At 43.7% G+C, this 12,387-nt stretch overlaps 2 protein-coding genes across 2 annotated transcripts in view; one reads left to right on the top strand and one right to left on the bottom strand.

The window, feature by feature from the left end:
- Positions 1-12,387, bottom strand: part of LOC140208029 (uncharacterized) — a 97,178-nt gene that overhangs the window by 42,970 nt on the left and 41,821 nt on the right. The window lies entirely within an intron of this gene.
- The window catches only part of LOC140208031 (uncharacterized), a 150,501-nt gene continuing 149,155 nt past the window's right edge, over positions 11,042-12,387 (top strand). Inside the window, exon 1 of the mRNA XM_072276560.1 lies at positions 11,042-11,324. The gene's annotated coding sequence lies outside the window, so the exon portion shown is untranslated. The remainder of the gene's footprint in view (positions 11,325-12,387) is intronic.

Genomic DNA, 12,387 nt, shown 5'->3' on the forward strand with positions numbered 1-12,387 from the left:
ATATGAAGGCAGATACTGTTAAAGAACAGGAAACATTGCATGAAGGCACATAAAAGGGAGAAACATAATAAAGTAAACCGAATAACCGATTTAGAGCACTGGTGTCTTTTGTTTTTTTGTGTGATTTTCAATGGAGGGTAAATTGTACAAACGTACAGCGTCACCTTTGCTTGCCAATAAATACAAAGTCATTTCATAGAAAGGTGCTGATGCTCCTGGATTTAAGTGTTCTCTGTCACATCGACTCTTTTCACCCAGCGGAATTGCATCAGCTGCCGGAGAGTGATAATGCATGTATGAATGCGTCCTGGCCTCTTGTGTGGGATACGGGAATGGACAGTAAGGACTTTTTTTTTTCCTTGCTTCTTTCTGATTTAACAGCATTAAGAATTCGCAGTAAAGTGAGACAGAGTACACATGTTGAAGATTATTAATCTACTACTATATCAGGATGACATGAGAAATACTAATCAGCCACTTGTAGAGGCACAGTAAGACTGTGTGCAATGAATACTTAGCGGCCACTCGGTGATCTGATCCACACTGTGCTGGAGGGAACCCAGTTGCCGACAGTTAATTCCATCATTCTCTGACTCTGTTTCTGACTTTCTCTCCCTCACCTTCTGTCTTCCTCCTCTCCACATGTCTGCCGCTCTTGTCTACTCGCCACTCCCGGCTACAAAGGGAACCCCTTTTCGAGAAAGGCTGATAGTCTTTCTCTCTTATAAAAATTAACACGTCCTAAGCTAATGCGCTGTTTCAGAACCGCTGTTTTGCATTTCTTATTTTACACACACCAAGGAAGAATCACATGTGATTTTTGACTTATTTACCTCATTCCTTACACGGGATTTTAAAACAAAATACATACATTTGTTTATGATTTAAGGACCATTTTTTCAACTTAATATTCAGCTAAGTCGACTGAAATATCGAAAAGACCTTGAGACATCCCCAGATCCATCTGTACTCAAACTCGCCGTGAACATCTCCAAATGTCTGTGCACCTTCAAATACGAGTGCGTTCCCGTAAGGACGATTGTTTATCCTGGAGCGAGAATCATTTCGATCTTTTTCACAAGATGGCTGAATCCACATTGAAAATAGCAAGAACAAAGTTCGCTGTTGAAGTGCATTATTTATTAAAGTATCTCTAAACGAAACAACCTTGATATTTGTCATTAACCCAAATCCACCAAGACCCACAAATCGAGATGCACTCACAAATACGGATGGACACCCATATCGCTGCTCACTGCGAACCCGCCAACACCCTCCAGATACACATCAGCTTATCCCGGAGGAGGAATAATTTCAAATAGTCCACTCAGTAGCAACCTCCATCTTAAAAAATCATAGTAACAGCAGAGAAGAACATTAAATGTGTATTTATTAATGAAGTACCTATCAATGAAACAACCTTGAGATTCGTTACAACTCAAAATCGACCGACATCCCCAAATCTGTAAGCACCCTCAGACCGTATGCACCACCAACCCAGCTGACACCCACGTACGCACATTTTATTTTCAAAGAAGAATCATTTTAACAAGATGGGATTGCACAGGCAAGTGGGGCTGCATGTCTTCATAATCTAATAAATTGGGAGGTGAATCGACGCAGGATGGCTGAAAGTGAATGAAAGAAAGACAAGCATCAGATGCAATGTTATATATGTGTGAAAAAGAGAGAGAGAGAGGGAGAGAGAGTCAGACCGACATATTGACAATGGCACAGGCTGCAACGGCCACTTCACAGAACCACATGACATTTACCTCTCCCTCACTGACCGAGTTTCTTTCTCGTACCCACAGGAAAAAACAAACTGCAATCAACTACGATATTCCCTCCTGTCGAGGCACCAGATCAGCCGCTCCTGTCTGACACACAAGATATGTTACAGAGCACAGAGACACCGACAGCTCATCAGTTCCACAGTTTCAGACAGCAGAGATATTCAGATTCAGTCCCACACTGAACCCAAGACCCCGACACAGGTCACCAATACAACGGTAACACTGAACCACAGATGGGTAATATTCCCATTGTATTCTGTACCAGTATCTTACAGGTAGAGACACAGACCAAGTCCCCAAATACTCACTGGGGCTGGCAGAGTCAGTGTGGATTCAGGGTTGGACAAACAGAATTGAGAACTGATGAATGTGCTATTGGAAGAACCGAAGAAAGGATCGGATAAGCACATGGGGTTCGGGACACTATGCCTGTGTGAGAATTAGTCAGCAGGTGAAGGTCAGATAGAGGAAGTAAATGGAACACGTTCAACATTTAGGTGACTCAGGGTTTGTGGCTGAGACCCCAGCTGTTCATAGTCTACATTGGCGATTTGGATGTGAGGACCAACTTTATTATATCCCTGTTGGCTGTTGTACAGAGCTGAAAGGCAAGGTTTGAGAAGGACGCAGCGAGAGTTTGGGGATGCAGACAGAAGTGACGGAGTGAAGATGTGGCAGACAGACAGAATATGGGGGAATGCGAGGCCATTCATTCCCAGAGGAACAAACTAGAAAATCCACATTTACATGGGGACAGAGTGACCGGTTCATAGGGACCCGACAGTCCTTGTCAACAAATCACTAATAGTTAACGTTCACGTATCGCAAATAATTAGGGAGCCAAATGATATTCTGTGCCGTGATACAGGAGGATTGGAGAAGAGGTATAGAGATGTCTGACTGGGAGGGGTCCTACAGGGTGTGGTCAGAATGTACGTTGAATATTAGTTCCAGGTTTTGCCGCATTTCCTTGGGAAAGTTATCCCTATTGAAGAGAGGGTGCGGAGACTATTCCTCACACTGACAGGTCTCGTTCCTGGGAGGACACACTTGCTGCGTGCGAGGAGACTGAGTCTGTATTCTCCGGAATTGTGAGGAGAATTGCTGGCTTATTTCAGGTCATTCAGACCAATTGCAGGGAGAATGTTTCCCCTGAATGATAATTTTAATACCATGTGTCACAGTCCCAGAATGAAGGAATGGATATTCAGGAAGGAGTGGAAAACAAATGTCCTTAATCAGTGATTCTTTCTCCAGTTAAAACATACAACAGTGCAGGAAAGGAGAAGGCTATTTGGTCTGTGATGTTGGGCTGATGTAATTAAGCCTCATTAAACTAATCCCTCTGCCTGAATGCACATTGAATATTATTTCCAGGTCTAGTCACAGTTCCTCACACTGACTTGACTGCTTCAAGAGATAGCAAGCTGTCTGTGTGAGGGGAGAGTGAATGAGCTAGGCCTGTATTTTCTGGAATTGTGAGGAGAATTGATGGATTCTTCCAGATAATTTGGACCGATGGCTGGGAGGATGTTTCCCCTGAATGAGAATTCTATTACCATCGGTCACAGACTCAGAATGAAGGAACTGATATTCACGATGAAGTGGAAAATAAATTTCCCTCATCAGTGATTATTTCTCCAGTTAGACATTGTAGGACAGGAAGAGACAATTCAGTCTGTGATGTTGGGTTGATATGATTTAGCCGATGATGCCTAATTATACTAATCACCCTGCCTGCGTGTTGTCTATATCCATCCTTTCTCTGTGTGTTTGTTTGTCTATCACAGAATCTGAAACACACCACTGCCTTCACTACCAAGCTAGAAATACATTCCAGAAACCGCAACTCTCAGCTTTGTTTTATATTAAACATTTCTCCGCAGACCTCCTTTGAACATTTTCCTCTCTCACCTTAACTGTGTGTCCTCTGTTATACGGTATTTTGATATTGTGAGAAAGATCACAGTTGCCTACCGCATTTATGACTCTTATAGGCCTCTCTATCTCCCCTTGGTAGCTGCCATTCTGGAAAGAATAACACAAGTTCTTGCAAATCCTCCTTATAGATCTCCTCCCTATAAACCTCTTCTTTCCCCTCTCCAAAGCCTTGGCCTCCTTCTTGTAATGGGGTGACTGCAAACTCCAGATGCAACCTAACCAGAGATTGATAAAGCTGTAACATCACTTCCTTTTCTGACAATAATGATCCTCTCAGTTCTCCCCTTGGCTCCCACCACTCCGGAAAGAACAATCCAACTTTGTGCAACTCCACCTTCTAGATCTCCTCCTAAAGGTCCTCCTTACAACCTCTTCTATGCCTTTTCCAAATCCTCGGCATTCATCTGATATGGAGCGACCGAAACTAAATGCAATACCCCACGTGTAATCTGACCAGAGTTCTATAGAAAACCAGAGTTTTCCGGTCAAGAGGAACCTACGGGTGGGCTGAGTCTGCGATGTCCCGACAAGCAATAGGTGGGAGAACTGCTGGAGGATGTTTGTTCTGCACCCGGACAGGTGGATACAGTGATCAGCCGAAGTGAACGGCCACTGCACTTCCTCCCTCGAACACAAGGAGCTGGACTCCCGTCGTGGACTGAGAGGTTCATACACAGAGCCAGACGTAAGATCACCCACCTCCCCACCACAGGCCGTGGAGACATCTGTGGGACCACATCGCGATTTCCTCCCCCTATCCAGACAGGTAAATGTGGCAGCCCACGCCCCTGTAGCCACGTCCACCTTGACCTTGGTGGAAAGCATCCTGATATCATGGCTTGGTACAGCAAATACTCCTCCTGTGACTGTGAGAAACTGCAGAGGGTTACGACCACATCTCAGTACGTCACGGAAACCAACCTCCCCTCCGTGGACTCTGTCTTCACTTCCCACTGCCTTGTAGAGCAGCCAGTATAATCACTCACCCCGGACATCCTGTCTCCCCTCTAACCGGACAGAAGATACCAAAGCCTGAAAGCTCACACTGCCAGGCTCATGGACAGTCTGTTATAAGGACAATGATTATGTTTTATAATATCCTTATGCGATAAGAATATCCCTACTATAACTAGATGGACTCGACCTCAATGTACTGGATTAGCATCTTGCACCTTATTGTCCATCTGGCCAGTGATGTAGTGGCATCCGCACTGGACTTCGGGGGAGGAATGATCCTGGATTAGAATCCAACCATCTTCTTCCAAAACAGACACAAATGCTGGAGAAACGCTCTCTCGGTCGACATCTCTCATAGGACACAAATATATATATATATATTTTTTACTTCTTTTATGTCTGTTTTTTTTATCTTTAATGTGTTTCTGGGACAGGTAAATGCTGCGATTTACAGCCTGGAGATGGTTTGAGTGATCCAGCGCTTTGCTGGCTCCGAGAAGATTCTGTGACAGGAGCGCGCACTCGGACAACCTCGATGAGAAGAAACTTTGAGTCGTGGCGGGAATCGCTGTTCGACTCCGTATTGCCGTTTAACGAGTTGCCGTCCGATGCGCCACAATATCGTTATTGTTTAACTGCACTGCACTTTATTTCTTTATCTGAGGCAGTTATACTCGATTCTGCGTTCTGTTATTGATTTACCTTGTTCTACCGCAGTGCACAGTGTAGTGTTCTGATTGTTGTGTACGGTACTCAAGACAAGACTGTCACTGTCCCTCGGTACAGGTGTCAACAATAAACCAATCTTGCAAGGTACATCAAGGCGCATTGATCTTCTTGTCTGCCATTGCTGGTTTATTCCAGATTATTTAGAAGCTCGGGATTAATAGACTGTTATCCGCTACCCTCCCAGGTGCTTAAGCACATGTATCCCACTGCCTCACTGCCAGGACTGTGAGTGGTGACAGGAGTGGCTGACGAAACAAAGATCCTTCCTACAACACCTGAGCCTGAACCCCTAAACTTGAACCCCACAAGGGTAGTACACACGCTTCTTCCTGATGTGCTCCTTCCCTTCTCTAGTCTGCAGGTCACCCTTGGACAACGAGTAGCAGATGCTTAACCTACCCGACCCCTTCCACCATGGGAGCATATCCCCAAAAAAGGGAGACAGCATGGTCTCCGTCGTCCATCCATCCTGATTGGTTCATCCTCATTCAATCAGTTTTCTGGTGCCCCATCTTATTTACAATCAAATTCCAGACTTACTACCCCATTAAACATTTAATGACCATGCAGGAAGAGTTCAGTTTGATTTTAGAATAGGTTAAAAGTGAACAAAGGTATGCAAGTCAACAAAATGGTGAAGGCCTGTTTTTATTGACACGCCTGTCATTATTGGTTGGAGAAGGTCAACAGCAGCTCCATGAAACATTCCGGTTTCCACTTGGAATACAGTTGTGCAATTCCGATCTTCCTAAGGTGACTTTCAAAATGTACAGGTAAGATTTACCGGGATGCTGCCTGTCCCAAGGTTTATAAACAGAGTTTAGAGTTTCAACAATCATGGGCTTTTATTGGAATGCTCGGGGCTGAGAGGAATCTTGATAGAACTTGATAAAATTATGGAGAAATTATCATGTAGACCGGGGTTGCCAACTTTTTTTTTCTTAACAGCCAAAACCATTAACCAAGGAGTTCGTGATCATGCAGGGGATGGGAGGGAGAGTTCAAGAAGAGTTGGGCAAGTTTTTCTGTCGATTTTCCCCAGTAATCAATATCATCCTGTAACCCAAGACTATCCTACCGATGGACATGGCCACCATATATTATGTTATCTGCAATCTGTTTAGATTGGTTCCCATTGTCATAAAGTTATCTGGAAACATTTGTGCATTATTCTGTGTCTTTACTACATTGACTTTCACAAAGTAGATAAATAAGCATAATGTCACACTGAAGTAAAATGGGAACATATGCCTTGTATCAACAGATGCAGAAACAATTACTGAAACAGATAAGAATGTCATGAATGCATCTGTCCTTGCATTCCATCATTGACAACTTACTGGCCTTTGCAGAATGGAAACACTTGAACAAAAAATGCTACAAAAAGTAAAGGATACAGTCTAATCAGTCAGCGATAGAGGCCTCCCAGCTATTCTGCACATCTACATGAAGTGCTATGGCAGGAAAGCTGCCGCTGTCAACAGGAACACCTAACATCAAGGACAGGTTCAGAAACAGTTACCACCCTTCAACCATCAGGCTCTTGCACCAAAGGGGATAACTTTACTCAACTTCACCTCCTCCATCAGTGAAATGTTTCCTGAACCAATTGTTACATTTTCAAGAGCTCTTCATCTCATGTTTTCAATATTCAGTACGTTTTTATTTATTATGATCATCTCTTCATTTTGTATTTACACAGTTTGTTGTCTTCTGCACTCTGGTGAACACCTTAGTTGGGCGGTCTTTCATTGATTTGGTTATGATTGTTATTCTATTGATATGCAAGAAAGTAAATCTCAGGATTGTTTATGGTAACATATATGTGGTTTAATAATAGAATTTACTTTAAAATTGGAAAAAAAATAACTTGTTTATCAAAAAGATGTAGGAAATGCAGAAGAAAGACTGCATGGATAATTATGCATTTTTTACTTAGATTACCCCACTGTCCCAGATTCCTCACCACCATCCCCACCCCATCAATACATTGAATGGAATAATACATGCATGACCATAATCCAGTATCTTCTGTATCAACTCTTTTCCATCTTCCTGCTTTCTCTGTTCCGTTTATCTTCTGCACTTAGACAGGACGTACTTACAGGGTGTCTGCTCTATCAGCATCTCACGTATCTGTCTGTGGATCAGGGCAATTGATGATGAGAAATGGGTGAAGAAACATGGTTAATTTGCACTCGTAGGCTCATGACCCCCAGCCAGACAGCAGAGAGCTTTCCTCCACTCACCATCATCCACAGAAATCCATCACTTAACACCAAGAGAATCCCCTTCCTTCACACCAAGACCCACATCCCCAAAACACTGCGAGACTTAATTGCTTCCAAATCAGATTATTCATGTTCCTCATTAATCACCAACCAACTTTTCCCTCACCAGAGCAAATCACCTTCCAAAACACTAGAGAACACCCCTCCCTCACGGTTCATGGAAATCTCCCTGTGTGTACACCAGGGGAATCAACTTCCACATCACACCAAGGAATCCTGTTTTCCAAACCTGTGAAGATCCCTCACTCTGCATACAAGACTATCCTTTCCTCTGTAATCAGACACAAATCTTTGTTGGAACAAACCAACTCACACAAGTAGTACCTAAAATAATTCACTAAATTAATCACAATCTGTCAGTGCAGGGATTACACTCGTGTGACGTAATGGCTTGTTCAAAATCTTTATTTTTAAATCTGTTGAAATCTGTCACTTTGGAGTGGCTAAGTGGTATTTCAAATCACAGACTTAATATTTTGTTCATAGAGATCGTCTGTGGTGTCTGGGGTCAAATCACTGGATGGACAAAATGTCTGAAATGTGGGTTAGGTACGGAACTGTGCAGAAAATATTGTACACGGTCATTGCCGTCACTGGAGTTCCTGGTGAGTGAGCAGAGCAAGTCATGTTTGGGGTGTCCGTGTGTTAGATGGAGCAAACCTGTTTATAATAATTTTAAAAACTAGATGTAATTTAACTCCTTCTTACGGAATATGTATTCCAATTTCCCTTGACTCGGGAGAAAACAGATCTCCATCTCAAACCAATTATTCAGAAAAAAAAACAAGGGAGTATTTCCTACTCCCTCAATATAGCATATTCCATAAACCCCGTCCCCAGAAAAAAAAAAAACAAGGGAGTATTTCCTACTCCCTTAATATAGGATATTCCATAAGCCCCTCCAGACAGGTAAATTAATTTTCCTACATCAGACTGCCTTTCTCATTGCAATGTATTCTCGTCTCTCAAATAGAGCCACACTTGTCTTCCCCATACCTTCCTGTTTCCTTTATACTTCCAACAAAGGTTCTTTGAGATGAAGCATTAAGTCTGGTTGTCCTTCCCAGTGCTGCCTGTTCTGAAGGGTGTTTCCAGTTTTAGATTGTGTGCATTCTCACCCATCTTTCTACACCACAGGAAATCCAAAATTCAAAAGAGTTGGATTCCCATCAATAGCCCACCCATAACTGCATATTGCATTTGCAAATCCAGTAGAACTGTAATTTCCTTTACACAAATTGGGAGATAATTGTCCCTCCAAAATTGAAGGAAACACTTCAACTAGTACACAGATAACCTCTTACTCTGCAAATCAGAGGAACCTAATCTGCTCAAAGTGAAGGGAAAACCATGCCATCACAGATACATTAACAGCGGGAAGCAGCCGTTCACCTGCTCCATGTGTGTGAAGAGGCTCATTCAGTTAACCCACCTTGTGATGCTCCGGTGAATTCACAATAAATAGAGGCCACATTTCTGTCCGGAGTGAACAAAGAGTTTTACTCAATCATCCCAGCTGCTGCAACAGCAGCAACTTCACATCAGGGAGGAAGTTCAAATCAGCTCTATGTCAAATGTTTAACCATCACGGTGACTGAAGGCAGCTGCAGGTTCATGAGGAACTGTTACTGTCAGATTCTGCAGTTCTTGCGGCTGCTCATCACACCCAGGACTGAACCCTGGTCACTGAGCATTGGAGGAGTCCATTCTGCTGATGTTAGCCTTAAACTAGACTGGTGTTTAATATTGTGGATCTGTGAAAGATAAATCAGTTCTGTATTCACTCCCGTGTCTCAGGTACTTGCTGTCTCTACCACATTCACAATGTACACTAGAGAGGCCACTCGGCCCATCTGGTCCCTGCCAATGTTTCATGTTCCATATCAGTATATCAATATCTATCCCTGTCGTTCCCCTCTCACTCTCCCTGTGATGACAGTTTACAACTAGTCACCACCCCGTGGGATAGGAAATTTCCCTTGAATATTATGGAATCATGGAAATTTACAGCACATTACAGACCCTTTGGGTCCATTATTCCGACTATGTAACTTACTCTAGAAACAGCGAGAATTACCCTATCGCATAGGCCTCTATTTTCCTAATCTCCATGTACCTATCTAAGAGTCTCTTAAAAGACCCTGTTGTATCCGCCTCGACCACCGTCGCTGGCAGTGCATTCCACACACACACTACTCTTTGTTTAAAAAACTTAGCTCTGACATCTCATCTGTACCTACTTCCAAGCAGCTTAAAACCATGTCCCTCGTGTTAGTCATTTCAGCCCTGGGACAAGCCTCTGGCTATCTACCCGACCAATGCTTCTCATCATCTTATACACCTGCATGAATTTCCTGCATGATTTTCTCCAGACTGAATAAGACAATGAGCTCACTGTGGTTTTGCCGTTCCCCAGGGCTCTGGACTAAGGTGGTTAAACTCCTTCTTTCCTGCTCTTTTTAACTTTTTGGGCCATTTTCACTAATTTCAAACGACTGTGCCATCGACAGCTGGGTTGTTGCAATGCACTGCTGAAGTCTGACAGCAGACTAGAGAGTGAATCTTCGATGGACCAGAGTCAGACCCCAAGGGTTGCCAGCCTGAGTCAGGGGTTTGGGGTTCCAGAAAGAGATGGGACCGAGAGTTTACAAGGAGGGGGAAGAAGAGGAATCAGATCAGCTGGATGTGACTACAAATGAAAGATCAAAAACATTTGGAAGCTGGTTGATCAAAAAAAAAGTGGTTAATTTCTGCAAAATACTGGTGGAAATCAGCAGATCAGGCAGTCAATGTGGAGAGGAACAAATAAACAACGGTTAGGCCGAACCCCTTCAGCATGCATTGGCTGTGTACACCTCTGCTTAGTTGCTGCCTGAACTGCAGAGTTCCTCCAGCATTTTGTGTGAATGTGTCCACATCTCCTGTAACAGCAGAATCTCTTGTGTTTCATATCTGCAGTTGTAAGAACGTTCTACTTTGGCATTAAACATGCGGAACGTTTGCTGATGTTAAGTGTAATGTTTTATGGGAGCTGCATTCTGTGTTAAACGAGCTGCTGAGTTTTCTACACACAAAAACTGAGGTATGTACTTGAACCGGTGCTTGCAGAAACTTTCAATGGCACTGTGATTAATTTGAAAGCTCTGCGTAACACTTTTCGCCGTCGCTGAAGCACCGATCGAATGCGCAGGCGTCAGGGTTGCAGCTGGTCCCGAATATCACGCATGCGCAGTACACAAAAGGCCTCGGATATTGCTGCTGGTAAGTGTTTCTCTGGGCGACCGTTTTCACTACCGACTGAGGGGCAATTGCTGTGACTCCCGGAAACTGTGGCCTGCAAACTCGGGACAGTCCTGCTCTCTTCCCTCTCTCTCATCCCCACGATCCCTGCACGGACCCCGGGGAGCTTCCGGCTGATGAGGGAATGGGAACCGATGGATCTCTCAGACTGAGCTGAGCTCCAGCTGTCTGAATGCAAGGACTGGGAACTCGGAGAAAGGGAACAAAATCTTTTACATCAGCTGTTGAGAAAATCACCTTTGTTCTGCCTCCAGTCACAAACGAGAGGAAATCTGCAGAGAGGGCACAGTTTTAAGGTGCTTGGAAGCAGGTACGAAGGAGATGTCAGGGGTGTTGTGTTCTTTATACGTACCGTGGGTTACTAATAACAAACATATTCTGGCAGAATTGAACTTTTATTTGACAACAACAAAACCACGTTTTACACTGCCATGCTTCTCGATCATTCTCTCATTTCTGCTCATGTTAGGAACTCTGTCCAGTCACGTCCTGACACGTGATATCACCTCAAGAGGTAAGTTTTTTACGGAGTGGTGAGTGCGTGGAGTGGGCTGCCGGCCACTGTGATGAAGCTGGATACAATAGGGTCTTTTAAGAGGCTCCTGGATAGGTACATGGCACATAGAAAAATAGAGGGCTATGGGGAACTCTTGGTAATTTCTAAAGTAAGTAATGTTCGGCACAACATTGTGGGTTGAAGGGCCTGTATTGTGCTGTATTGTATTGTGTTGTATAAATGGGGAAGTCACTTACCCATGACCTCTGGTTGTCGTCCCACCCAACATCAGTGGAAAAAACTGCTTGCATTTACCCTATCTATACCCTCCTACTTCTGTATACTTCCAACAAATCCTCAAAGCATTGTATAATTTCCTTGTTTATGCTTAGAGCCTTTTTCAGGTGTATAAGATGATGAGGGACATTGATCGTGTGGATAGCCAGAGGCTTTTTCCAGGGCTGAAATGGCTAACATGAGGGGCATAGTTTTGAGCTGCTTGGAAATAGGTACCGAAGGGATGGCAGGGGTAAGTTTTTTACACAGAGAGTGATGGGTGTGTGGAATGCACTGCCAGCAGTGGTGGTCGAGGCAGATACAGTAGGGTCGTTTAAAAGCCTGTTAGATAGGTACATGGAGCTTAGAAAAATAGAGGTCTGTGTGCTAGGGAAATTCTAGGCAGTTTCTAGAGTAAGTTTCATGGTTGGCAAAACATTGGGCTGAATGGCCTGGAATATGCTGTAGATTTCTATGTTCTATGTTGAACAGCGAAATAACTGGCTATCCTACAATCCTCTGATAACTCTCCCGGCACAAAGGATGATTTAATTATCTCTGCTCGGGCCCTGACGATTTCTGCACTTGCCTCCTGTAGAGT

This window comes from Mobula birostris, chromosome 13 (assembly GCF_030028105.1).
Source record: "Mobula birostris isolate sMobBir1 chromosome 13, sMobBir1.hap1, whole genome shotgun sequence".
Taxonomy (NCBI): domain Eukaryota; kingdom Metazoa; phylum Chordata; class Chondrichthyes; order Myliobatiformes; family Myliobatidae; genus Mobula; species Mobula birostris.